This window comes from Mus caroli, unplaced genomic scaffold (assembly GCF_978045245.1).
Source record: "Mus caroli unplaced genomic scaffold, Mus_caroli_1 scaffold_9, whole genome shotgun sequence".
Classification (NCBI taxonomy): domain Eukaryota; kingdom Metazoa; phylum Chordata; class Mammalia; order Rodentia; family Muridae; genus Mus; species Mus caroli.
This window is the reverse complement of record NW_028227264.1, coordinates 4269686-4294902: the sequence shown is the minus strand read 5'-3', so window position 1 is coordinate 4294902 and position 25217 is coordinate 4269686. Positions and strand designations below refer to the sequence as shown.

The 25217-nt window shown below is 41.4% G+C and overlaps 1 protein-coding gene across 3 annotated transcripts in view; it reads left to right on the top strand.

The window, feature by feature from the left end:
* The first annotated feature begins 5447 nt into the window (after nt 1-5447).
* Ipcef1 (interaction protein for cytohesin exchange factors 1) overlaps nt 5448-25217 on the top strand; it is a 165767-nt gene continuing 145997 nt past the window's right edge. For 2 of the 3 annotated variants that reach the window (XM_021174271.2, XM_029482789.1), the window contains exon 1: nt 5448-5622. The gene's annotated coding sequence lies outside the window, so the exon portion shown is untranslated. The remainder of the gene's footprint in view (nt 5623-25217) is intronic. The other variant, XM_029482790.1, reaches the window with a different exon arrangement.

The window sequence follows — 25217 nt, the reverse complement described above, 5'->3', positions numbered from 1 at the left end:
ATTCATGTACTATAGCTGCATTTTAAAAGAAACCCAAATTTTTACTACAGGTGATAGTAGAGAGGGTTTCTGGATGGATGATGTGACATCCTAGACACCAAGGATCACACCTAGACAATTATTACATAGACTACACACGTACAGGTAATAGCAGTGATACTAGGGATGGCAGGGATGAGTGGAAGGTAACAGATGATAGTGGAGATGGAGGAGATGATAGCAGAGTAACAGAGCAGGTGGAAATGGGAGAAGTGACAGAGATTTTCGTAGTAGAAGTGATGGAAGGTAGACAGTAGACGTAATGGAGTGATATAGAGATCTTGGGGTATCAGTGCCGGAGGAGGTGGCTGGTAATAGTGGTGGTGGTAGAGATGATGTGGTGGTATCAGTGGAAACTGTGGGCAAGTTGTTGGAAGTGACAGTGATGAAGGTGATGATGTCATGATACAGCCACAGAGACGTAGTTTGGAGGCAGGCATATCTGCTCATAATTTGTGTCTACCACCATCTCTATGAACCATGGACTGCTGATCTTTTTTAGTTGTGTTAGAATTAGGAAAGGGATGACAGAGTGCCTATCCGTGCCATGGGGCTTCTCCAAACAGCAGGCCGTTGGGTATTTTCTTCCGTTTTCAAGCCACCACACCCATACCTAGAAAGTTAGCCACCTTCCCTCCTTTGTGCTTTCTCCTGTTTTCTAAGTTTCCTAAGATGGGGTTGTGTCTTTTAAAGAGTCATTGCTGTGGTCGGAACGTATGTCTGTGAAGCCTTTATCAATACTCAGTCCCCACATGGGACCTCTTGTGACAAAGAGGTGGGATCTAGGGTTGTGGGACAAACCGTTGTTCCTTTCCTCCATTCAAGGAAACATGGCCCTATCTATAGAGACTCAGCCCTCATCATATACAGAGCCTGATGGCTTGTGTCTTGACTTTGAACTTCTCAGCCTCTATGACCATGTAGCTTATAAGCATAGAATGTATTTCTTTGGTAGGGGGAGTAGACCAAGACAGATGTTTATTAAACACAAACATTATAGTTAAAAGTCAGTTGTTTGTCCAAATGAAGGAATACCACCAGTAAAATGACATTTTTGGAATATTCTTATGATATGATGCTGTCAACAAAACAGGAGCAGGACTTTTTTAATGACACAAAAATGCTACTGAGAAGAAAGGTTGAGGCGGAATATGCGGAACTATATGAAGAATGGGCTTATAGCTGCTGGTTATTCTGTTTTTGTATATTTTATTTTCAAAACTTTTTATTAGTGAAACATACTTGCCATAGTAACCTAAAATTAAAATAGGTGACACATGAAAATAAAGGAACAAGATCTTAGCTCTTTTTTTGAGTCTTCTGCTAAAGATAAAACACGAACAGCATTCAGGAATGCTGTGTTCATGGGTCACTGCAATCTCAGAAAGGACTCTGAGTTATGGTGTTTAGCTTTTGTGGGGGATCCCCTCAGACATTAGGGCTGGCACAGAATGGTGTGTGTTCTCTCAAAGGAGAACTACCAAGCCAGACTCCACCTGGGGCTGTCTTGGTTGATTAATTCCTAGACTCATAGGAAAATCAGTTATTTTCTCTGAATGACTGCAGTGAATGGCTTTCTAGCAAGTTCAATAGTTAGTTAGCTCAATGCTTTATAGTTCTAGGTTACATTTAGTTTCAAACATAAATAATGATTCATTTGTTATAGGGAATATTGGCAAATGTTCATCATCTCAGGATAACTGAGGAGAATATAAAAGCTTATTTTGGAAGAGGCAATACATTTTTGCTAATAAGATCTTGTCTGCCTGGGGAGATGGCTCAGTGGATAATGTCCCTGCTGTACAACCATGGAGACCTGAACTCAGACCCCTAGAACCCATGTCAAAGTCAGGTAAGGGAGTGTGAGCCTGTAGCTCCTGTGCTAGGTGGCAGAGTCAGGCAGATCCTGGGGCCTCCCTGTTCAGTGAACTTCAGGTTCAGTGAGAGACCCTGTCACAGAAAAACAAAGTAGAAAGTGATAGAAGAAGCAGGAGTGGGTAGGTTAGTGAACAAGGGGAGGGGGGGTGGGATGGGATGGGGGGTTTGGAGGGGAAATGAGGAAAGGGGATAAAATTTGCAATATAAATAAAGAAAACATCTAATAAAAAAATCAAGATCTGAAATGCTGTCTCAGCAGCCCATGTGAGGCTCACTGTGGGGGTGGGGGGAAAGAAAGTGATAGAAGAAGACACCCGACATCAACCTCTGACCTCCACGTGTGCTCACTTGCGCAGGTTTAGTGCACTGCACACTCACGAGCTCACACAGATATGCACACACAATACACATATGCATGCACACACGCACACACACAAACACACACATCCACAAACTAAAAAAGCCTTATTTTTTGTTCCTGTCATCTTATTGGGCCATTGTGCCACTCTGGAGTCTGTCATTAGGGACTTAACCAGGAAGTATTTTAACTGTAGGCATTTAAGGGAATCTCCTGTATTTGTCTTAGAGCCTGATGATGAGATAGTTGGCTAACTAAGAGGTAAAGGGCTGATCAAACCTTATGGAAGGCTCACCTCCTGAATGGACATAGGCCTAGAGAGAAAAGTGTTATAGACAAAATATAGCCAAATAAACCCATCCTAAAGTCACAAGAATGCAGATGAGGTTTTCAAGAAAGCCAGACAAAATTGAGTAGATCTTCATAGTTAAGGTTAATTAAAATAATTAATTAATTAATTAATTATGGTTAGCTCTAATTTTCTACTTGACACAACCTAGAGCCACCTGGAAAGAGCCTCAGTGAGGGGTCCACACCGGGTTGCTGGTGAGCATGTCTGAGTGCCGGGCCATTGGCTAGACATGGACACTAGTCTCTATTTGGAATAATGTTTATTCTCTCAAGTTGTACCTTCAAATACTATGAACTGAAAAATGATGTACTATGATAGCATTTGGTTCCAAATTAAAAAATTAAAAAAAAAATTTTTTTACAACTCATGGGCATGTGTGTGTGTACCTGAAAATGCCACTACGTTGTGTGTATGGTCAGAGAACTTGTCTGCAATCTCCTTCATTCTGTGAGCCATCTTGTGGGCCTCCAAACAAAAAACTTAAGGCTCTAATCTAAGCAGAGATTTCCCAACTGATACATGCTGGATCCTCTCTCTGTCTCTCTGTCTCTGTCTCTGTCTCTGTCTCTGTCTCTGTCTCTGTCTCTGTCTCTCTCCCTCTCCCCCTCCCCCGATTTCGCTCCCTGCCCCCACACTCTCTCTATGTATCTATATACATATACATGTTTTTCTCTATAGCTGTTGGTTACTCTGAGGCATTAACTTAGTTGGGCACTTAATAGAGATTTTAGTGACAGCCTCCATAGCTAAGATCTTCAGCATAGTCTTGAGTTCCTCTGCAACAAAAGAATCTCTTAAGTCCCCCTTTCAGCAGAATTTAAATTACCCTACTTCCTTTTACTGCGCTTATCACTAGCAGAACAATAGAGTTTTAATGAAAAACATTACTGCAGAAAGCTAGTTCATCTAATCTATTGAAAGCTAGAACAAGGTTTTGCTCTGCCTCTTGAATCCCCCCTCTTCCCTCCCTCTTTCCCTCCCTCCTTCTCTTCCTTGGTTCCTTCCTTCCTCTTCTCCTCTCTCCTTTTCCTTGTCTTTTCATCTCTCTGCCTTCTCCTTCTTCTCTCCCTCCTTCTCTCCCATCCCCTCCCATTCCCTCCCATTCCCTCCCATCCCCTCCCATTCCCTCCCATTCCCTCCCTTCCTCTCTTCCCCCTCTTTCCTTCCTCTCTTCTTTCTCCCCTCTTGCAGTCAGGCAAATGCTTTTCCCCTAAGCTTCATTTCCAGCTCTCTGTTTTTGCTTTTGCTTTGTCTTGGGACAGGGTCTCACTAAATTGCCAGATTGGCCTTGAACTCACTGAGCAGTCCAGACAGATCTAAAACTTAATATGTAACCCATCTGTCTCCTCAGCCCCTTGACCAGTTAGGATTGCACGCCTATACCATCAGGCTGAGCTTCAATTTCTTTGATTTGTTATTAATAGCATCTAATCTGTTTTGAAATAGTGTTAGTGAAAATTTGTGACTCGATAGATTCTTTCACATTTGAACAGGATAGAATTATTATTTTTCTGTGATGAAGGAAATGGCTTTCTTAGTTTTATGCCCTGATACCTAACATCAGAAAGAAACAGAAACATTTAGCTACTTATATGCAAATATACTCTTTTGCTTGTTTGTCTTGTTTTGTTTTGTTTTTTGAGGCAGGGTTTTTCTGTATAACAGCTCTGGCTGTCCTGAAACTTGATCTGTAGACCTTGAACTCAGAGATCCACTTGCCTCTGCCTCCCTAGTGCTGGGATTAAAGTTGAGTCATGGCCACCTGACATATGCGAGTATTTTATAGCAAGGCAGATGATGGCAGTGGTGGTATATGGGTAGATGGATGGATTTGGTATATATGTAGGTAGATAATATTGAGTCTTGGTATAAATAAATACAGACCTCTCAGGAGGGAATCAACTCAAAATGCTCTGGAAAACTCAACATTCTTTACTGTGCTAAAACATACAGTAGTTCAATGCAAGATATCACAATTCACCTAAAAGACACGTAAGTGACATATAAAGTTGTGTTTTAAGGAGGAAACCCTGAAAATCACCCTAAAAAACTGCTTGAAAACTTGAAACCATACATTTTAGACTCCTTGTGACTATTCTGTTTGGATAGCTCAGAGTGGAAATGTTGCAACATTTTTTATGCACTGCTGGAAGTATATGTAAGTGCATCAATTTCTTAGACGTGATGGGAGAGTCTGTTAAAGTAGAAAATTAATGATTATGGAAGGAACATTCTATTCATCCACTCAGGGTGCAGGTCATTTTTGACAACTATGTTCTTTCCATCCATAAGGAGCCTGAAACATGTGCTATAAAGACTTTACGTTTTAGTCCTACGTAGGGTCATAAATCCCCAAGGTCTCTACATATCTTGACCAAAGAGGTAAAGGACAGGCATTCTTAGTGAGCATGGAAGTTAATTATCTTCCTGTAAATGGCAAAAGTTCATCCACAAGCATTTAACACTTAGTGAGAGCATATAGCCTATAGAATACTTCCCAGGGAATGTGTTAGATGTCTCATTGAAACACACCGGGCAAAATCACCTTGCAATCTCTTTGTAGTCATGTAAATGAACATTGCCTCATTTGGGTCAGGTCCTTGGACAGCCACTTTGTCCCAAAGAAGGACCTGAACTTGAACTACTTTGTAAATAAGGCCAACATTATCCGGGTAGATCTGGGGTTGGCTTTGGAGTATAGCCTCTGACATTATTTTGCATTTGAATTTTCAGCTTGATTAATCAAGCAGGGCGGCTTTGCCTAGGTCCTGGGGACTTGTTGAGCAAGGTTTGAACTGGGCACTAGAGCAGTAGTATGTTTCTTTTGTGAGCCAGCAAACATGCCAAAGTTACGGGCAGATCCCTTGTCTGGAGAGCGGCAGCAGATTCGCTGGTTATTCTGAACTAAGAAGCTGGCCCAGGGAAAGAGATGCCGGAGTTACCATGGCTGAATAAAGGGGCCAAGCAGGTGAGACCCAGCACCTGGGACGCCCTGGTGAGTGGCTTAGCTTTTCAGTTGTTGTTCCTGGTGTTCGCAGGGTCCTAGATGTGGGGCTTGGCCATTTTCCATGGTGCTTGCAATCGCTCTGGATGCTGTACACAGCAGAACCTCCTCTTGTGAACTGACTCGGAATGTGTGTCTCCATTTTCTTTTCTTCTCCCTTCCTCTCTCCCTCCCTCCCTTCCTCCCTCCTTCCTTTCTTTCTCTTTCTTTCTATATGTATGACATTTGTGTATCTATGCATGTATACACACACACACACACACACACACACATGCACACACACACACACACACACACACAAGCACACATGCGTGGGTAAGAGAACCTGGTCTCTGAGTGAATAAATACAATGTTCCTGTTGCAAACATTAATTTTTAACTTTAACAGAATCTCCCACTATGTCTAAGAAATTGATTCAACTGAATATGTTCCCAGCAGTTTATAACACTGTTTCTACATTCCTGGGTCGTAGCTATCCATGTTCATGGATGAATGTCCTTAGGCAGTGAGCTGTCCTAGACAATTTCTGGAACTTTTGGGCTCAGTGAGAGCCACTGAGGTGAAGCCTAGAGGAAAGGTAAACAGTGGAGTCTAAGTGGCCTTTCAATGGACTATGTAGATTGGCACATGCCCAGAGATGGATACATTCAATACTGTGGTTATTTCTAAGGGCTGATGGATACTTAGAGTCATCGTGGAAAGCTTTGTATCCATTATCTAATATTACAAAGCTCTAGGAATCATTGTTGTTACTTAGTTCTCCATCAGAAACAGAGAATCTCAGTAAAGATCTGGGAGAAAGAGTAAAGTGTGGACTCCAGCACCAATATTTTGATTCTGGAGTAAAAATTGAAATGGAGGTCTGTTTGACCTGAGAGCTCTGTAGTGTATATGAGTTGGCTTGCTTGAGGTTCTGACCCAAGACTACTTCAGTTACCCTGACTGCCTAATTCTTGTCAAGCATGCACACACTTTTATGCACACACACACACACACACACACACACACACACATGCATGTACAAGCATGCACACACACATAGATACATGTATAAGCATGAACACATACACACTTTAGGAAGTTCAGCTCAAGGCCTTATGCATACTAAGACAGTACTCTGTGGCTGAGCTACACTCTCAGTCCTAGGTCCTATATGAGTTTAGTGGCAGATCTTCCTGACCCTATGGTATACCCATGTAACACCAAAGCCACTTGTCCCTGTGCGGTTCTCTTAAGCCTCTACTACAGTGTAACAAGTTCTCTCAGACCCAAAAGGCATTCATGTTGGCTTTGCACTCTATGGTTATACTTAGGGATCTGTGTGCGATTTGGTGGGGAGAGCATTTTCTTTAGTATTAGGAGACGTGCTAATTGGAACTTTTTCAGAACATTCCTGTAATTAGATCAGCTTGACAGAGGAGAGGAGAAGGTTCTCAAAGATTGTCAAGACTTTTTAATCAAGAGGCTTTGAAACACACAATCACACATAATGACCAATATTGGCCTCTTGACATATTAAAGCTTAAATGGCCAGGTAACTATTTGTCCTTCAGAGGCCTTCAAAAGAAGGTTACATTTTTTCAAATAATCAAAAAATGATCGGCAGCTCTGATGCTGTTTAAAGAAATAAGAAAATGCCACAGCTTCTACTATTCCAGTTGCGTTTGTCTAGTGTGTTTTAAATGAAAGCCATGGCAGGGTTCCTTGTAAGGGCAACTTTCAGTGCCAGACAAAGGATTTCTTTGTCACCTCTGTCACCTTTGGCCATTTAGGGTGTGGAAATGCTTAGTCAGCCTTCAGGAATAAACAAGCTCTTCCAATTTCCACGGCCCCAGGAAAGACTAGAAATCGGATGTTGAGTTAAGAGAGAAGCAGAAGTTAGGAAGCCTTTCCCCCGCCCCCCACCTCTACCGCCTGCCGCCTGACTCCATTCCACAGCGGAACCTGCTTCTGCTGAACAAAGCCTTCTGCAGGAGAAAGTGTTTGGATCGCTTTCACGTGGCCTGCAATACAACTCCTGTAGGCAGAGTCTTAGTTGAAAAAGAAGCTATAATTTCCTAGGTCCTGCTGGTCTGTTCTAAGCATGTCGCTTCCCATGCATGGCTGATGGGTGGGGGTGTGGCACGGATTGGGTCTCTTTTGTGTCGTTGGGTTTTGTTTACTTTCTCTGCCATTTTGCTCTGGTCATTGTGCTAGCAGCAGCAAGGATTATCCTCAGGAGGAAGCAATCTGGTGGGAATTACTGCAGAGTTTCAAGCTCTTCCTGCCTTGCTAGATAGATCAGTCTGGCTCTTTTCTCTTGCTTCTTCCCCAGGAGGTCTGAGCGTGTGTTTCCTTGGAACAGAGGTATGTTTTGTAGTTTTACAGTTGGAAGCTGCAGGTTGGCAGGGAGCTCATATGAATTTTTCACAGCACCAAGGCCCCAGGCTGGGCTAGAAAGGGCCTGGGAGTTTGCTGAAGGAGAGCAAATATTTAAGACTGAGATATGATTTGAACATAGACCATGTCAAAGTCTGATTTTGGAAAATCTGTACTTTTCATGACCCTGGAAGCCTTTGACCTTTCTAGGCACAAAGTTAATACTGGCTGGTGACCAATCTATGTTATAGAAAATGCTTTGTGAGTAGTTACTCCTGTTTATAGGAGGAAACAAAACAAAACAAAACAACAACAACAACAACAAAAAGCCCTTGGTTAATATTTGAAAGACAATTTTTATTTCATCTCACCCTTCAGGTTGGAATCTGAGCATAGCCTGGTGTCTGGGAATGTTTCCCACTCTCCTTTTTTGGGATGTATGCTTCTTTGCCTGGAGAAGTTTCAGTTTTTTCTTCTTCCCTCATGGTGCACTGGTGTTTTGAATATCCTATAGTTAACCAGTTACCCAGCAATCACTGCAGTTCCACGTCATGGGGATTTTCTATTCTGATCTTGTCTATCTGGTGTTCTTTGTGCTTCTTATACCTTATATATCTTATATATGTCTTTCCTTAGTCTGGGGAAATTTTCTTCTACGATCACATTGAAGATCTGGTCTATGTCATTGATGGGGATGCTTTCCCCTCGTCTATGCCTATGATTTGACTTTTCAGCGTCTCCCACATTTGAAAGTGTATGTTCCATCCCTGTGTCTTGCTTATTTGGTCTAGATCCTCTGCTTTATCTTCAAGCTCTCACGTTCTATCTTCTGCACAATTTATTCCATTTGTAAAGCTTTCCTTCGAGTTTGCTGGTTGAGCTATTGGGGTCTTTCAATGGCACCTTCATTTCCACTTGATTTATCTCCTTATTGAGTTCCATTCTCAAGTCCCGAATGGCTTTTCATTTTCACCAGCCTGTGCTTTCTCAGGTGCTGTTCCCCTAACGCTCTTTCTTCTTGATTTCATTGAGCTGCTTTAAGCTCTTTGAATTCTTTGATAAAGGTTTTTGCTGTTTTGTTGTTTGTTTTTGTTTTTTGCTTATTTGCTTTGAGACAGGGTCTCACTTTGTAGCATTGGCTTTCCTGGAATTTACTATGGAGACCAGGCTGGCTTTGAACTCATGGAATTGCCTTCCTTGCCTCTTGAGTAAGTGTTGGGATTAAAAGTCAAGGATTTCAGCACTACGCCTGACTATGGCTGTTCTTTTAAGTTCTGTGTCCTGGGGTTTGTCTAGGTAATTCTCATTGGCAAACACTTTTACAGAACTGGCTGGCCCTTTTTGGAGAGAAGATACTGGATTGATTTTTTTCTCATATTGTTGCAATGTTTCATGCTTTTGCAATGAGATTTGAGTGTGTGGACTTCTTTTTTTCTAAGTCTGATATGGATAGGACAGATTGGAAAGAGAGGGCCTGGATGGAGAAGGGTGTGGGAGATTTGGTTAGGTGGAGAGGTTAGATGTGGCAAAGAAGAGCCATCATTCTTTTTAAATTTTTACTTAAAGTTTTACTTACCATTGAGTGGTTCTGTATGCGTATCTGTCCGCATACATACATATGTATACAGGATATACATTTGTGGAGGTCAGCTCTTTCCTTTCATCCTGAGTTCCAGAGACCAAGTGAGGTTATGAGGCTCAAGGAGCAAGAACTTTGACCTCCCAAGCCATCTTGTCAGTGCTGTATCTGCAGTTCTGTATCCAGAGATTCAACCAACCTTGAGAGAAAAAAAATTTTTTTTTTAGAAAAAAAAATGCCTGTGATGAAGATGCCTTGACTTCTTCTAGGTCATGATCTGCTACACAGTACAGTATAAGAATGCTTTGCAATGCATTTCCACCAGATTAGGCATGAGAGGCAATCTAGAGGGAATTTAAACTTTACAGGAAGATGTGTGTAGATTCTCTGCAAATGCTACCATTTTACTCAGCAGACTCTGGTAGCAGTGCATATTAGTATCCCATGGAGGTCTGAGAATCAAACCACCATGGATACCAAAGCATGACTGTGTATAGAAATGCACATACATGCATGTATGCTTGTGAGTGTATATGCATGCCCTTAATCTGTTTTCTTCTGCACTATTCTGATTTTTTTCACATAGTAACCATTTATGACTGTATTTTGAGAACTGCTTTCCAGTAAATGAAAAATTGCCCTCATTGATATTTTGCTCTTTGTTTTTTTGTGCTTGGGAGTGACTGTGTTCACATGTTAACAAGCCATTTGTTGTTCTTTTCTGTGAACAGCCTTTTAAAGCTCTCTGTCATCTTTTCCTTTGGTTTCTGGTCTTTTAAAGCCTGTCTCTGAGAAGTCTCTATTATTGAGGAAGTGAGCTCACCACCATGGGTGGAAATGTTTCTCTCTCTCTATTGTTCCTCTATAGACACCAACGCTTTTGGAACTCAGATCTCAAGTGTTGTTCAGAAAACCCCTCTCAACTATAAAAAGAAATGTTAAAAATATAGTTGGTAACATTTACTGAATAAAAATAAATGTACCAGATATAAATTAAGCAATTGACATGAGTCTCTTACTTGATCTCCCTAGGTTGTATGTCTTAAGTACATGCCGCTGTTTTCTACCCAGAGAAACTGGCGGACAGGGTAATCCATCATTCCCAGACAATTTGGATAAAACAGATTAGTAGAAATAAGCATTATGTAAACATTTCTATTCTAAGCTTCCTTTCCTTTTAATTTTACCATTTTGAGAAGAACACATTCTTCTAGAAGAACTATTGGACATATTCAGTACAGCAAAACATAGCTTCTGTCAAAGACGCGAGGGAACTAAAAGCCGTGCTACAAGTGAGAAGCAGGAAAGGGCTGTGCTTGTCCTCTGGGGTTCCCAGCCAGTGAGAAAGCTGATGTGAGTAAGGATGATGGACTAGGCGGGATCCTGCTGTGGCACAATCACCTTGGAACTAAGGACGCCCATCAAGGCCACATATCTGACCCCCAAGGACCCCTGTTTAGTTTAGGGTCAGTAGAACCTTTGGAGAACTTGTGAGATCACAGCCAAGTCAGGTTTTCCTTATCAGTATGAGACCCTTCAGTCACCGAAGTAACTGTTATTGGACATTAAAGGCCATGTGATTCCCAGGTCTCTAACTTTAGCCTTCTGTTCTGCATAGGGTTGGTCACATAGCAAGTGAGTAGCAGGAAAAATGGCCTGACAGGCAGGATTTTTGACAGTTTTATTTTTGCCTGAGTCTGGACAGATTCTTTTCTTCTCTTTCCTTTTCTTTCCTTTCCTTTCCTCCTCCTCCTCTTCTCTCCTCTTCTCTCCTCTTCTCTCCTCTTCTCTCCTCTTCTCTCCTCTTCTCTCCTCTTCTCTCCTCTCCTCTCCTCTCCTCTCCTCTCCTCTCCTCTCCTCTCCTCTCCTCTCCTCTCCTCTCCTCTCCTCTCCTCCTCCTCTCCTCTCCTCCTCCTCTCCCCTCCTCCTCCCCTCCTTCTCCCCTCCTCCTCTCTCCTCCTCCTCTCCTCCTCCTCCCCTCCTCCTCCCCTCCTTCTCCCCTCCTTCTCTCTCCTCCTCCTCCCCTCCTCCTCCCCTCCTCCTCCCCTCCTCCTCCCCTCCTCCTCCCCTCCTCCTCCCCTCCTCCTCCCCTCCTCCTCCCCTCCCCTCCTCCTCCCCTCCTCCTCCCCTCCCCTCCCCTCCCCTCCCCTCCCCTCCCCTCCCCTCCCCTCCCCTCCCCTCCCCTCCCCTCCCCTCCCCTCCCCTCCCCTCCCCTCCCCTCCCCTCTCCTCTCCTCTCCTCTCCTCTCCTCTCCTCTCCTCTCCTCTCCTCTCCCTCTCTCTCCCTTTCTTTCTCTTTCCTTTTCTTTTTCATTCTGAAATCTTCAGTTGAATAATTTAAAAGTATCCCCAGAAGTTCTATATGTTCACCAAAAAAATGGCAAACTAACGATCTCCACAAAGGAGAATGGCCAAGTTCTGTGATTCTGAAGTGCTAAAGTAGGGCATGACTGAGATTGAGTGAGTCACTAAATGTCCTACTTTTATTTTTACCGTTAATACTTTTCTGTTACTCTGTGATCTTGGGGATGCTGTAGGTACATAGAAAAAAAATAACTCCCCAAAGAACAATGTTAACAAAATTAATCAGTGTGTGCGTGCACATGTGTCTGTAGGTCTGTGGTCAACCTCAGGTGTTATTCCTTAATAACATAGCTTACTTTTAAAGAAGAGGTCTCTCCCCTCTAAAACCTAGAAATTGAGGTTTGGCAAGACTGGCTGGCCAATGCCCCAGGGATCCACCCACTGGTGCTTTCCTGGCATTATGATTTTTGGTGTGGGTCCTGGGGTTTGAACTCATGCCTCTAGACTTTCGAGGCAAGCACATGACCACTCTAGGCATCTCTCCAGCTCAGCTTAATTATTTTTCAAGAACGCAATAAATTTCTCTCTCTCTCTCTCTCTCTCTCTCTCTCTCTCTCTCTGTATGCTTGTGAATAGCACTGATCATCTGAATGGCTGTGCATGCATTGAGTTAGTGTTTTTAGTAATATTTCATTTGGTAAACTGAAGACACAATAAGTCTCAAAACGGCGCTAAAAGTATATCCTGCCAGAAACTGAGCAGACAAACCACAGTCTGGGATATATCCTTGCCAAAGACATGTCTGCTAATGAACTCTTCTCCAAAACATGTAACAAGTTCCCAAACCTAAATCATGAAAAATTAAGCAATCAGATTAATAGAGGCCAAGCATCTGGGGAGCCAGCTCACCAAGGACGACAGGCAGATCTCACAATGGGCCATTTCATAGATCTAAGGTATTCTTTACAAATTTCAGTATGGGAGCAGAAGAGCCATTTTTTGGAGTAAATTACAAATCATCACCCCGATCCATACAACCCCAGATTTAGTGAGCATTATTAAATAATATAAGAGAGTACCTGGCCAGAGATGGACTGGGCTGCCTTGCTCTGCTCAAACCGGTTCGTATAAACAAGATATTGCCATGACCCTCCATTTAAATGAGATCTGGGCATCTGGCCAGAGCTGAGACAGACATGTCAGGTCCCACTGAGCCCCGTGACTTTGCCTTTCAGATTTTCCCCTCGCTCAGCTCCTTCCGGAATTTTTTCCTGTCTCTCAAATTTATGGAGGCAAATTCCATCCAAAAGGATGTTTAAAATAAGATCCAAACAGTTTTCTGAGTCGTCACAATAGATTAATGGCACATTTTAAAGGCAAACAATTTGATAATTTCTGCTGTATGTGTATATCTGTGCAACCAGCCATGCTTTCTAGAAAATGCATTTTTATCCCTCTGCCTTGGCACCCTCAGGAATGCCCTGGCCTGCTTTCTATTACTGTGGCTGTGTGTGAATTTTCCAGGATTTAATGTTCCCTTTTATGTTGAGCCTATTTCATTTATCATCATAATTCTGAGGTCTGTCCGTGTGATCACCTGTAGCAATATCTCCTTACTTTTAATATTTTACTTACACAGTTGGTCAGTATTGGGTCGAGTAAACTATAATCCCTTTATTTACTTAGTTATGGATACTTAAGTTAATTTTCAAATTCTGCTTAGCAAAACTAAAGTGCCTGTGTTTGTAAACAAGTCTGAACATACATATGTCCTTCTGTTTCTCCTGGACAAACATCTGGAGAACTGGCTGGGTTGTCAAAGATACTTCAGGTTTTAACAGACTGTGAAACCAAACTCTTCTAAGTGATTAAACCATTTTGGATTTCTGCAGTTAGTATGTGAGAATTTGAACAGCTGAAAGTCTTTGTCAGTACTTGGTACGCACAATCATTTTGGTTTTAATTATTCTAGAAGGTGTAGGTGGTAACACCATTTTTAATTTATTTACCACAGATGGATAATGTTAAATGTTTTTTCCGATACTCATTTCACAGGGCTTCCAGCCATTTCTGAAAGTAGCTTATGTATTTTCTTATCAATATTAAAAGATCTTTGCATGTTCTGTATAGTCTATGCTTATGCAGCCTGGCTATCACACACTTAAATGCTTTGCAAGTGTTTTCTCCTGAAATATAGCATCTCATTTTCTTTTCCTTTTCCCTTTTCTTTGCTTTTTCACTTTTTTTTAATTGGTTATTTTATTTATTTACATTTCAAATGTTATCTCCTTTCCCAGTTTTCCCTCCATAAGCCCCCTATCTCCTCCCTCTACCTGCCTCTATGAGGGTGCTCTCCCACTCTCCCACCCACTCCTCCTTCAGCAGCCTAGTGTTCCCCTATTCTGGGTCATCAGGCCTCCACTGAACCAAGGGGCTCCCCTTCCAGTGATGCCTGCTAAGCCAGTCCTCTGCTACATATCCAGCTGGAGCTATGGGTACCACCTATGTACTCTTTGGTTAGTGGTTTAGTCCATGGGAGCTTTGGAAGGGGGGGGGTCTGGTTGGTTGATATTGTTGTTCTTCCTATGGGGTTGCAAACCCCTTCAACTCCTTCAGTTCTTGCTCTAACTTCCCCATTGGGGTCCCTTGCACTAAGTCCAATGGTTGGCTGTGAGCATCCTCATCTGTCTTAGTCAGGATCTGGCAGAGCCTCTCAGAAGACAGCTGTATCAGGCCCCTGTCAGCAAGCACTTCTTGGCATCCGCAATAGTGTCTGCGTTAGGTGTTTGCACGTGGGATGGATCTCCAGGTGGGGCAGTCTCCGGATGGCCTTTCCTTCAGTCTCTGTTCCACTCTTTGTCCTTGCATTTTCTTTAGACAGGAGCAATTCTGGGTTAAAATTTTGGAGATGGGTGGCCCCATCCCTCAACGGGGGGTGGGGGGGGGGCATGCTTTACCTCTGAATATGTTATCTACAGGTTCACCGTCCCCTTTGTGGGGTATTTTTAGCTAATGTCATCATCCCTGTGGGGTCCTGGGAGGCTCTTGTTTTCCTGGCATCTGGGACTTTCTGGTTGCTAACCCCAGTTCCCCATTCCCCATTGCTACACACCTCTGTTCAGTTTCCTGACCCTCTGTACATCTCCTCCATCTCTTCCCATACTGGATTCTTCCCCTTTTTTCCCGCCCCCTCTTCTCTTGCTCCCAAACCCCTCCTACCCTTTACTTGTGTTGATTATTTTGTTCTCCCTTGTAAGTAGGACTGAAGCATCCACTCTTCCGTCTTCCTTCCTCTTGAGCTTCATGGGGTCCGTGAGTTTTATCAAGGGTATTCCACACTCTTTGCCTGATATCCACTTTTTGAAGATCTCGAGTTTGATAAAGTGTCCTGTATTTTATGTCAGTTTTGCAGATTTAGATTTTACATTTGAATTTATGACCCATTGCAAGTTAATTTTGTTTTGTTACTTTTTGTTCGTGTTGAGACAGGGTCTCATGTAGCCCAGGCTAGCTTTGAACTCCTATATACTCAAGGATGGCCCTGAACTTCTGGTTCTCCTGCCTCCACTGCTTCAGTTCTGGGGTAACAGCTGTGCACCATTACATCAGCATTGTGTAGGGGCAGAGACTGACACAGGTGTTGTGACGTTTAGGCAGGTGCTCTACCAACTGAGCTATATTCTAGGTCCCAGTTTTGTTTAATTTTAGATAGCTCAAAAGTGGTTTATAGATATCTAAGTGTTCCAACAATCATCATCATCATCTTTTTCTTCTTCTCCTTCTCCTCTTTCTTTATTGAAAATAAATTTTATATAAATTTTATACTGAGATATGCTTCTATCTGTCAAAAATCAGCTGGTCAAATATGTATGTTTATTTCTGGACAAGATTCTGTTGATCTATTTGTCTCTTTATATCACGTCATGATCTTTTGAATACCTGAACTGTCTGGTGGAGCTTCAATCATTGGTACAAGTCTATTGTTCTTGTTTAAAATTGTTTTATGTATTTTAAGTCTTTGGTATTTCATAACCCTATTAGAATTACACTCCCAATCTCTGCATAATAAAAGAGGGTGATGGAATTTTGATTGGAGGTTGAACTGAATAGAGAACAAGTTGGAAAGGAACTGACAGCTTACAATGTTGAGTTTCCAGCTACCTGGTCCTTGAGAGATCTCAGAAGTGTTTTATGTTTTAGTGTCAGGATCTTTCATATCTCTTATCAGAATTATCCCTATATTCTGCATCTATGATAGCCTAAGCATCTTATAATTCCAATTTCAATAGTTCGTTGCTAGAATATAGAAATAAAACTAGGATTTCATGTCTTCTATCCCAAGACTTGACTTGTATTTGTTCCCCAGCTTTTTTTCTAAGCACCACAGGATTTTTCAGATGCTCCTTGTCACCTGCAAACACAGTGTTTCTTTTTCCTTTGCCCACTATAGGATCTCCTTCTTCCCTGCCTCGTTGTAGTGGATAGGTGCTCTGCTCCAAGGCTCAATGGACCCAGGAAAAGCAGACCCCATTGTTGTTTATCTTATGAGAAATTGTTGTTATTTGTACAAACTTTTAAGGGACCATAATTAAATACAGAACATTGAGAGGAGCCATTTGGAACATTCGTGTTGTAGAATGATTGTATACCTAAATCTCTGCTCCTTCTAAGCTTTCTTTTCTCTCCATTTATTTGTGCTTTCCAGGGGTGTCAACTTCTAATGAGCTAGAATTAAGGAGGGGCTGGAGAGGCAGGTCAGAGGTTAAGCACATGTGCTGCTCTTGCAGCGAACCAGATTCAGTTACTAACACTGACATGAAGGCTCACAGCTGTTTGCAATTCCTTACATGAAAGAAATAAAATAATAATAATAATAATAAAAACTCCAACAACATCTCATACACACAAAATAAAAATAAATAAATATTTTTGGATGGCATATGCCCTTTTTAAAAAATTTTTTTACATGTGTAGGCATTCTGCCTACAATGTATATCTGTGCACTACACATGTGCCTGGTGCGCACAGAGGTCAGAAGATGGTGTTGGACTCTCGGGAACTCAAGTTACAGATGGTTGTGAGCCATCAAGTAGGTGGTGGGAATTGAACCCAAGCCTCTGGAAGAACAGTCACTGAATGCTCTTAACCACAGAGAAATCTCTCCGGTTAAAAATAAATAAACCTAAAAACAAGAAAAAAAGTAATGGAGTCTCCTGACTTTCTTTTCCGTCTTCAGAATTTTTCTGTCTCAGGTTCGTTGAAATTCCCTGAAAACTGAACTGCCTTGCCAATTTCTACTGAAAATGATGAATATGATATGTGAATGGGAAGAGATTAAATAGATCTATCTGGGGAGGATTTATTTGTGAGAAACCAGATCCACAGACACAATCATATCCCTTTATTCTTTAGTTCTTCCCTCAGCAGCATTCAGGGCTTTTCAGTATATATGCCTTGCTAGCTTTTTTTTTTTTTTCTGTTTTCATTCTTTTTTTTTTATCACAATTTTTTTTTAATTATGTATTTTCCTCAATTACATTTCCAGTGCTATCCCAAAAATCCCCCATACTCCCCCCCCCCCCGACTTCCCTACCCACCCATTCCCATTCTTTTGGCCCTGGCATTCCCCTGTATTGGGGCATATAAAGTTTGCAAGTCCAATGGGCCTCTCTTTCCAGTGATGGCCGACTAGGCCATCTTTCGATACATATGCAGCTAGAGACAAGAGCTCCGGGGTACTGGTTAGTTCATAATGTTGTTCCCCCTATAGGGTTGCAGATCCCTTTAACTCCTTGGGTACTTTCTCTAGCTTCTCCATTGGGAGCCCTGTGATCCATCCAATAGCTGACTGTGAGCATCCACTTCTGTGTTTGCTAGGACCCGGCATAGTCTCACAAGAGATAGCTATATCTGGGTCCTTTCAGCAAAATCTTGCTAGTGTATGCAATGGTGTCAGCGTTTGGAAGCTGATTATGGGATGGATCCCTGGATATGGCAGTCTCTAGATGGTCCATCCTTTCATCACAGCTCCAAACTTTGTCTCTGTAACTCCTTCCATGGGTGTTTTGTTCCCAATTCTAAGAAGGGGCAAAGTGTCCACACTTTGGACCTCATTCTTCTTGAGTTTCATGTGTTTATCAAATTGTATCTTATATCTTGGGTATCCTAAGTTTTGGGCTAATATCCACTTATCAGTGAATACATATTGTGTGAGTTCCTTTGTGATTGTGTTACCTCACTCAAGATGATGCCCTCCAGGTCCATCCATTTGGCTAGGAATTTCATAAATTCATTCTTTTTAATAGCTGAGTAGTACTCCATTGTGTAAATGTACCATATTTTCTGTATCCATTCCTCTGTTGAGGGGCATCTGGGTTCTTTCCAGCTTCTGGCTATTATAAATAAGGCTGCAGCCGGGCGTGGTGGCGCACGCCTTTAATCCCAGCACTCGGGAGGCAGAGGCAGGCGGATTTCTGAGTTCAAGGCCAGCCTGGTCTACAAAGTGAGTTCCAGGACAGCCAGGGCTATACAGAGAAACCCTGTCTCGAAAAACCAAAAAAAAAAAAAAAAAAAAAAAAAAAAAAAATAAGGCTGCTATGAACATAGTGGAGCATGTGTCCTTCTTACCTTGCTAGCTTTTAAAATGGTGAAAAAAATCCCCTAAAGTTTATTTCCTCAATAAAATTTTGCTTATATATAGAAATATAATTTCAATTTTGTATCTTTTTAAATCTCAGGACATTCCAAATCCAAAGATGACTTCTGAGAGCTTTGTATAGATGTGTTATAATTTTCTGAATGTGTTAAGAGCAACGTCAAAGTTCTTCCTGAGGAACAGTCTTCTCTTTAATTCTTTTTCTTTTTCTTACGTTATTGCATTGGCTCAGATCTCTAGCAAACTTACAGGAGGAGTAATGGAATAAGATGCCTTGGTTTTGTTTCCAATTCTAGGTATGTATTTAACAAGTTACCATACATGTGAGGTTAGTTGTAACCTGTTTGGTATATGAGTCTTTATAAGGCAAAATTTCTTCCTATTGCTTACATGCCTGGACATGTTTTGTTTGCTGGGTATTAATCATGACTGTGTTGTGAATTTCTGGCAAGTAAACATTTATAGCTGATGACCCAATCATGTTGATTCCTTCCATTTTTTTACTTGTCACTACAGTGATTTATTTAAAAAATGTTAAGCATGAAATACATTCTACATAGTCATAATATAATGTTTTCTATGTATTCCGGAATTCTATTTGTCAATAGTTTGTCAAGAATTTTGAACCATATGAATTATAAATACTTATAGTTTATTTTTCTTCTTATAGTGCTGAGTCAGGTTTTGGTATCAAGGTCTTATTGTCTGCATTTTTAAAAATTTAAGATTATTTCTTTTACCTCCTGATCCAGATTTTTTTTGTAAGCTTGCTTCAGTGTATTTGATGTTCATTATGTTTTTATATATGTATGTACATGGTCCTGTGAATGTGAATGTGTGTGTGTCTGTGTGTGTGTGTGTATGTGTAGGCCAGGTACTGTTCCTCATGCTATGGTCCATGGTTTGAGATATTGCATCTCTTCAGTCAGGCTAAATTGGATGGATAGTGACCCCTGAAGCTGGGATTACAAGCACCTGCCACTATGTCCACTTGTTTTCCATGGGTTTAGGAAGCTGAGCCCAGGTCCTTAAGCACTTTAATTAGACTGAACCAACCCCTCTGCCTCGATGCTCATCATATTCTATTTCTCCAAAGACCAAGAAGGAAATTTGGACATTCACCTAAGTAATTTCCTGGAGTGTCAATATATAATTTACAAGTACAAATACTTTGCAGCATCTATAGATTTTATTTATTCACAAAGTGCAATTCCATGCCTTACTCTAAAGCCAATGTAGACACTTAGGGTGTCAGAACAATTGTCTACAAGTATCACTTATCTGTGTACCTAAGTTGTGGTTGAGAGATACGGTATAGCCTAAGACCTGACTTACTGAGACATCATCAACAAGAACTTTTCACATTACATCATAAATTAGGATGTCCTCCAGCTAAGCACCCGAGCATCTACTGTCAGTGTGACAGTTAACAGTCTTAAGAGAATGTGTCAGTTCTCAGATGCATTAGAATCTTTATTGTAGCTGAGGGTTTTTTTTTCTTTTTTGATTTTTTTGATAGTTTTATTAGGTATTTCCTTTATTTACATTTCAAATGTTATCCCCTTTCCTGGTTTCTCTTCCAAAAACCCTTTATCCCACCCCCCCACCCCCCTTGCTCACCAACCCACCTACTCCCACTTCCCTGTCCTGGCCTTCCCCTACACTAGGCCATCAAGCTTTCTCAGGACCAAGGGCCTCTCCTCCCATTGATGTCTGACAAGGCCAACCTCTGCTACATATGTGGCTGGATACACGGGTCCCTCTATGTGTACTCTTTGGCTGGTGTTTAGTCCCTGGGAGCTCTGGGGAGTCTGGTTGATGATATTGTTGTTCCTCCTATGGGGCTGCAAACCCCTTCATGTGGCTGAGTTTCTAAGGATCCTTGAAGACAAAGCTTTTCTTCAGGGCTGTTGAGGCCAATTTTATCTTATCTTCTTTATTTTCTCTAGTGCCCTCTTCTCCAGAGACTAATGAGCTATGCAGTGGCTAAAAGGAAGGTAAACAGCAAACATGAAAGAAAATAGCTAGGTTTTCAAATTAGACACAGATTGGAAAAATGTGTTTCAAAATCCATTGAAAACACTCATTTCTTGAATTTCCATTTCTTTGATGCACACAGATTTTGGTCAGCTTCTAGTTTTCACTCTTTCTTACTTCCTTTTGTTATGGCTTAGACAACCACATATGAATAAAGATGAGGAATCAGATTTGAATATTGAAACTCAGAACAAGAGAACTGAAAGTCAGCTCAAACCAATTTATTCTGAATTAGTGTTGTGAAAGGCATATTTCCCTGTGTAAACTATATATCCTATTTGTGCTAAAAGAAATTGCATGAACCAAAAACACCATTAGCCTCTTCTATTAGGAGAGAGTTAAGACAAATATTTACATTCTGATTTGAACTTTTGGAGACTAAGGAATGATGATAGGACCTGTAAAAGCAGAGAATTTTCTTTCTTGAGGGTCCATGCCTGAGCTACCTGTGGAGTGTGGATCAGACCCAAAGCCAACTGCTTTGCCAACCAGCATCGAGAGTGGCCCAGTTCACCCTTGCTGAGCCTGAAGTGTCATTCCCCAAAGCCAGCTATTGCTTTTTGAGGCTGTTTGAGATATACATATGCTATTCTGTCCCTTTGTATCCCAGCCTGGCTTTGTGCTCCTCACACACTGATACAAATAAGACTTGGAGCATGCTATGGTGAAGCTTGGGAAGTAATCCCTCTGATGACCAGAGAGAAGCCTGGAGCTAATGGATAGGAACTGAGGAGAAGGGGGACCAGGAGAAGCAAGTTCTCTTTCCTTTTTATAGAAAATGCTTCAGAATGAGAGTGGAGACAATGTTTTTGCACAAATAAATTCAAAGAATGTTTAGTTGGCACATTTTTTTGAGTCATTAGATGAGAAAGAGACAGAGGTGATGTTAAATCCTGTCAAATATGAAATGTTATGGACCCCAAGTATGTGCGTAAATATTTAACTAGGGAAACAGTCACATGCAGGCTTTTTGGGAGGAACCTGGGAAACAGAAAGCCACAAATTATAGGTCTGAAATTTACCATGCACAGTTTGTGAGTTCAGCTAAGTAGAACCAAATGAGAAGACTGGAGGTTTTATAAATAGCTCATGATTTTGGGCAGAGGAGAAAAGGGGAAGGCTTAGGAAGGAAGTTAGTGTACCTCATTCCAGTTCCAGTCAGTAATTTGATTATAGGCAGAATACCAAGAGTGATGCGATGGGAATTTAGGCATACACTTACATTTCAGGTGGATACATCATGACCGTTGTAGGGAGAAATTGTGGGCATTATTATTTATCTTCAGTTAGAATCTAAAGCTAGTTAATGGGGCAAAGTTGGGTCTGTTGATTCATCCTGGAAAATTAAGGAGGTGACTTGTCTTATTCACACACACATGCACACACACATGTGTGCACACACGTGAACACACACATAGCACACACACAAGCACACATGCTTGTACACATACACATAAGTACACACTCACATGCATGCACGCGCACACACACACCACACTCACTGCTAACACTCTTGGTGTTGGACATGTTTATAGATTGCAGGTGGTGAGGTAGAATTTTGTTTATGGGTTGAATGGAGGGAAGAGCACGGGTGGCATCAAATGCCTTTTGTATGTAAACTATGTGCTGTTATGTGACACTCTGTAGCTGAAGGTGGAAATGAAGCAGATTGTGCCTTAGTCATCCCGGGCTTCTCTTCTGGAGGGGAAGAGTCAAATGCTCCATTTCGTTATTTTTATTTTCAAGTTTAATTTCAGGTTTATCCAAACAGTATCCTGTGATTATCTTCTGTACTCCACACTGCATCATCAAGCTATGGCCTTCATATAGTGACGTGGGTGAGCCATGCACATTGGTATTTTTATGGAACCCATATGGTCACCAAGAAGGATATTTCTCATTGTGCTCATTACAGTCACCTGTGTTACCTATTCCTCTTACCACAAGGGACCAGTGGTTTTTCCTCCATTCAGTAGTCCTGAAGGTCCCAGAGCCTTCTGCTGCTGTCATCTCAGGTGTCTGACTTTTTGGCTCACTATGTGTAAGGGCAACCTAAGTTCTCAGTTGCCTGTATTATCAATAGTCACTTCTTTCCATTTTTCACCGTGTTCCTTCATACAAATCTGTCACATTATCTCTTTCTCTTGATGGACATCTAGTGTCAGGGTATTTAAAATAACACAGGCCTGGATATATATATATATATATATATATATATATATATATATATATATACACACACACACACACACACACACACATATATGTACATGTATATGTATGTATGTATGTATATGTGTATACATATATGTATATATGTATATGTGTATCTATATATATATTTTTTTAAGTTGAGAATCAACATCAACGATCACAATCCATAACTGTATGGGCTGTGATATGCATGAATAAAGGCAACATTCATTTGCTTAGTTTGCTTGATGTTTTTTCTTCCCCTCGCTCCCTCCCACCTTCCCTCCCTCCTTCCCTCCCTGGGTCTGAACCCAGGATATTTTATGTGTGTTAGGCAAATGCTTTACTACTGAGCTTCATGCCCCAATCCTTATCAACATATTTTATGTATTCTCCTTTTATTTGTGTACTTGCTGTGTCTCCAGAACAATTCTAAATACAGATGCTCAGTGGTAAGAGTGTATTCCCTGGTAGTGTTGCTAGCTCAGTGGGTGAAAGGCCAGTTTTGCACCATTCACTACGAAGTGGGATGGAGTTTTAGTGACGTTATTTTTCAGGAAGTTTCCCAGTCATAATTTTTTTGTGAGACTATTACGTTTTTATTTTATCACAAATGAGTGTTGAATTCTATTAAATGCTTCTTTTGCATCTACTGAGGTGATCCTAAAATTATTTTCTTGTTTTTCATCACTGGGCAAAATTGTATTAAATTTTTTTATAGGTTGAACCTGCATTCTGGAATATATTACCAGACATATCACAGGATTTAACTTGATGATATTAAAAGACTCTCTCTCTCTCTCTCTCTCTCTCTCTCTCTCTCTCTCTCTCTCTCTGTGTGTGTGTGTGTGTGTGTGTTTAGCATCTATTAGGGTTATTTGCTTATAGTATTATTTTCTCACAATTTCTCTCTTGATTTTGGTAACAGAGTTTCTTAGTTAACTTGTCACAGCTCAGAGTTATCTCAGGGAGTCTCATTTAGGGGATTGCCTTGATCAGATTAGCTTGTGATTATATCTCTGGGACATTTTCTTGACTGCTAACTGATGTTGGAGGAGAAGTCCACTGCGGGTGGTATCATCCTTAGGCAGGCATCCTGAACTGTGTAAGGAAGCTAGTTGCACACAGGATCAGGAGCAAGCTAGTCAGTAGCATTCCTCCACAGTGTCTGTATCAAATTTCTGCCCCATTTGAGCTGCAGCTCACGTGCATATCCATAAAATTGCTCTCAGTTCTCCAACAATATCTCTTGACACAAGTCTTTAAATTAGTCCAAATATTTCCATGCAGACACTCCCAATGGCAAGTTGTGAGGGACTGCCATCACAACTGTAGCAGGAGGAGACAGATTACAGAACAGGCTCCTCTAACCTAAAGGAAAGCCGTTCCAGAGGGCTGCAAGGATAGAAGATGTAGTTTGACTTTCTCACCGAGCTCAGGTAAAGCTGCTCTCAAGAGATGGAGAGGCACTAAGTTCATAATCCATGTTTTTCTTTATTTTTATTAATTACATTATTTAGAAGAAGCAGTGTCATAACAAGTATTGGCTTTCTTCCTCTTCTATGACATTAGGAAACTCTGCATGCACGGTGACTAGGTGCTTCCTAAGGGAGTTCCTTGTTTATTTGCACACAGTGGCATGAGAGCTGTGTCCACAGAAGCCACATTGCCACGTTTAATAGGCTGTCTCTACATTGCCAAGTCATTCATATGAAAACATGCAATACTGCAAACCAGACAATACATTAGACGTTACACTTATAACTCCTAACCTTTATGAGTGAAAGGCATTGGAAGGAATCTTCTCTCTCGCTGTCTTCTAGCAGAGCCTGCACCTCCGAACTGCTCAGCAGCTCATCCCTGTGTTCAGATGACATTCACCTCACAAGACACAAAGGCACAGCAAGCTTTATTAGTTCATGTGACTTTTTGAATGAAATAGCAATTAATACCTGGGTATAAATCTATATTTAAAACCTCCTTTAAAAATATTTATTTATATTTTACTTATTCACTTTACATCCCACTCACTGCCCCCTCCCATTCACTCCTTCTTACAATCCTTTTGCCTTTCCTCCTCCCCCTCTCCTCTGGGAATCCCTCCACCCTGGCACATTAAGTCCCTGCCAGGCTAGGCACATCTTTCACTGAGGCCGGACAAAGCAGCCCAGCTAGAAGAACACATGAACAGGCAACAGCTTTTGGAATTGCCCTGTCTCCAGTTGTTCCGGACCCACATGAAGACTAAGCTGCACATCTGGTACATATGTGCAGGGAGGCCTAGGTCCAGCCTATGTATGTTCTTTGTAAAACTCTTTCTTAATCAACTCTAAAACAGACAAATGAAAACAAAGGTAGGCTTTTTTGGAGAAGGGCCATATTCTTTCAGGACGTCTGAAATGGAGAAGAAACATGAATTGCCCTCTGTTCTCCAAGAAACTTCTATTAGTGGAGGGGAAAG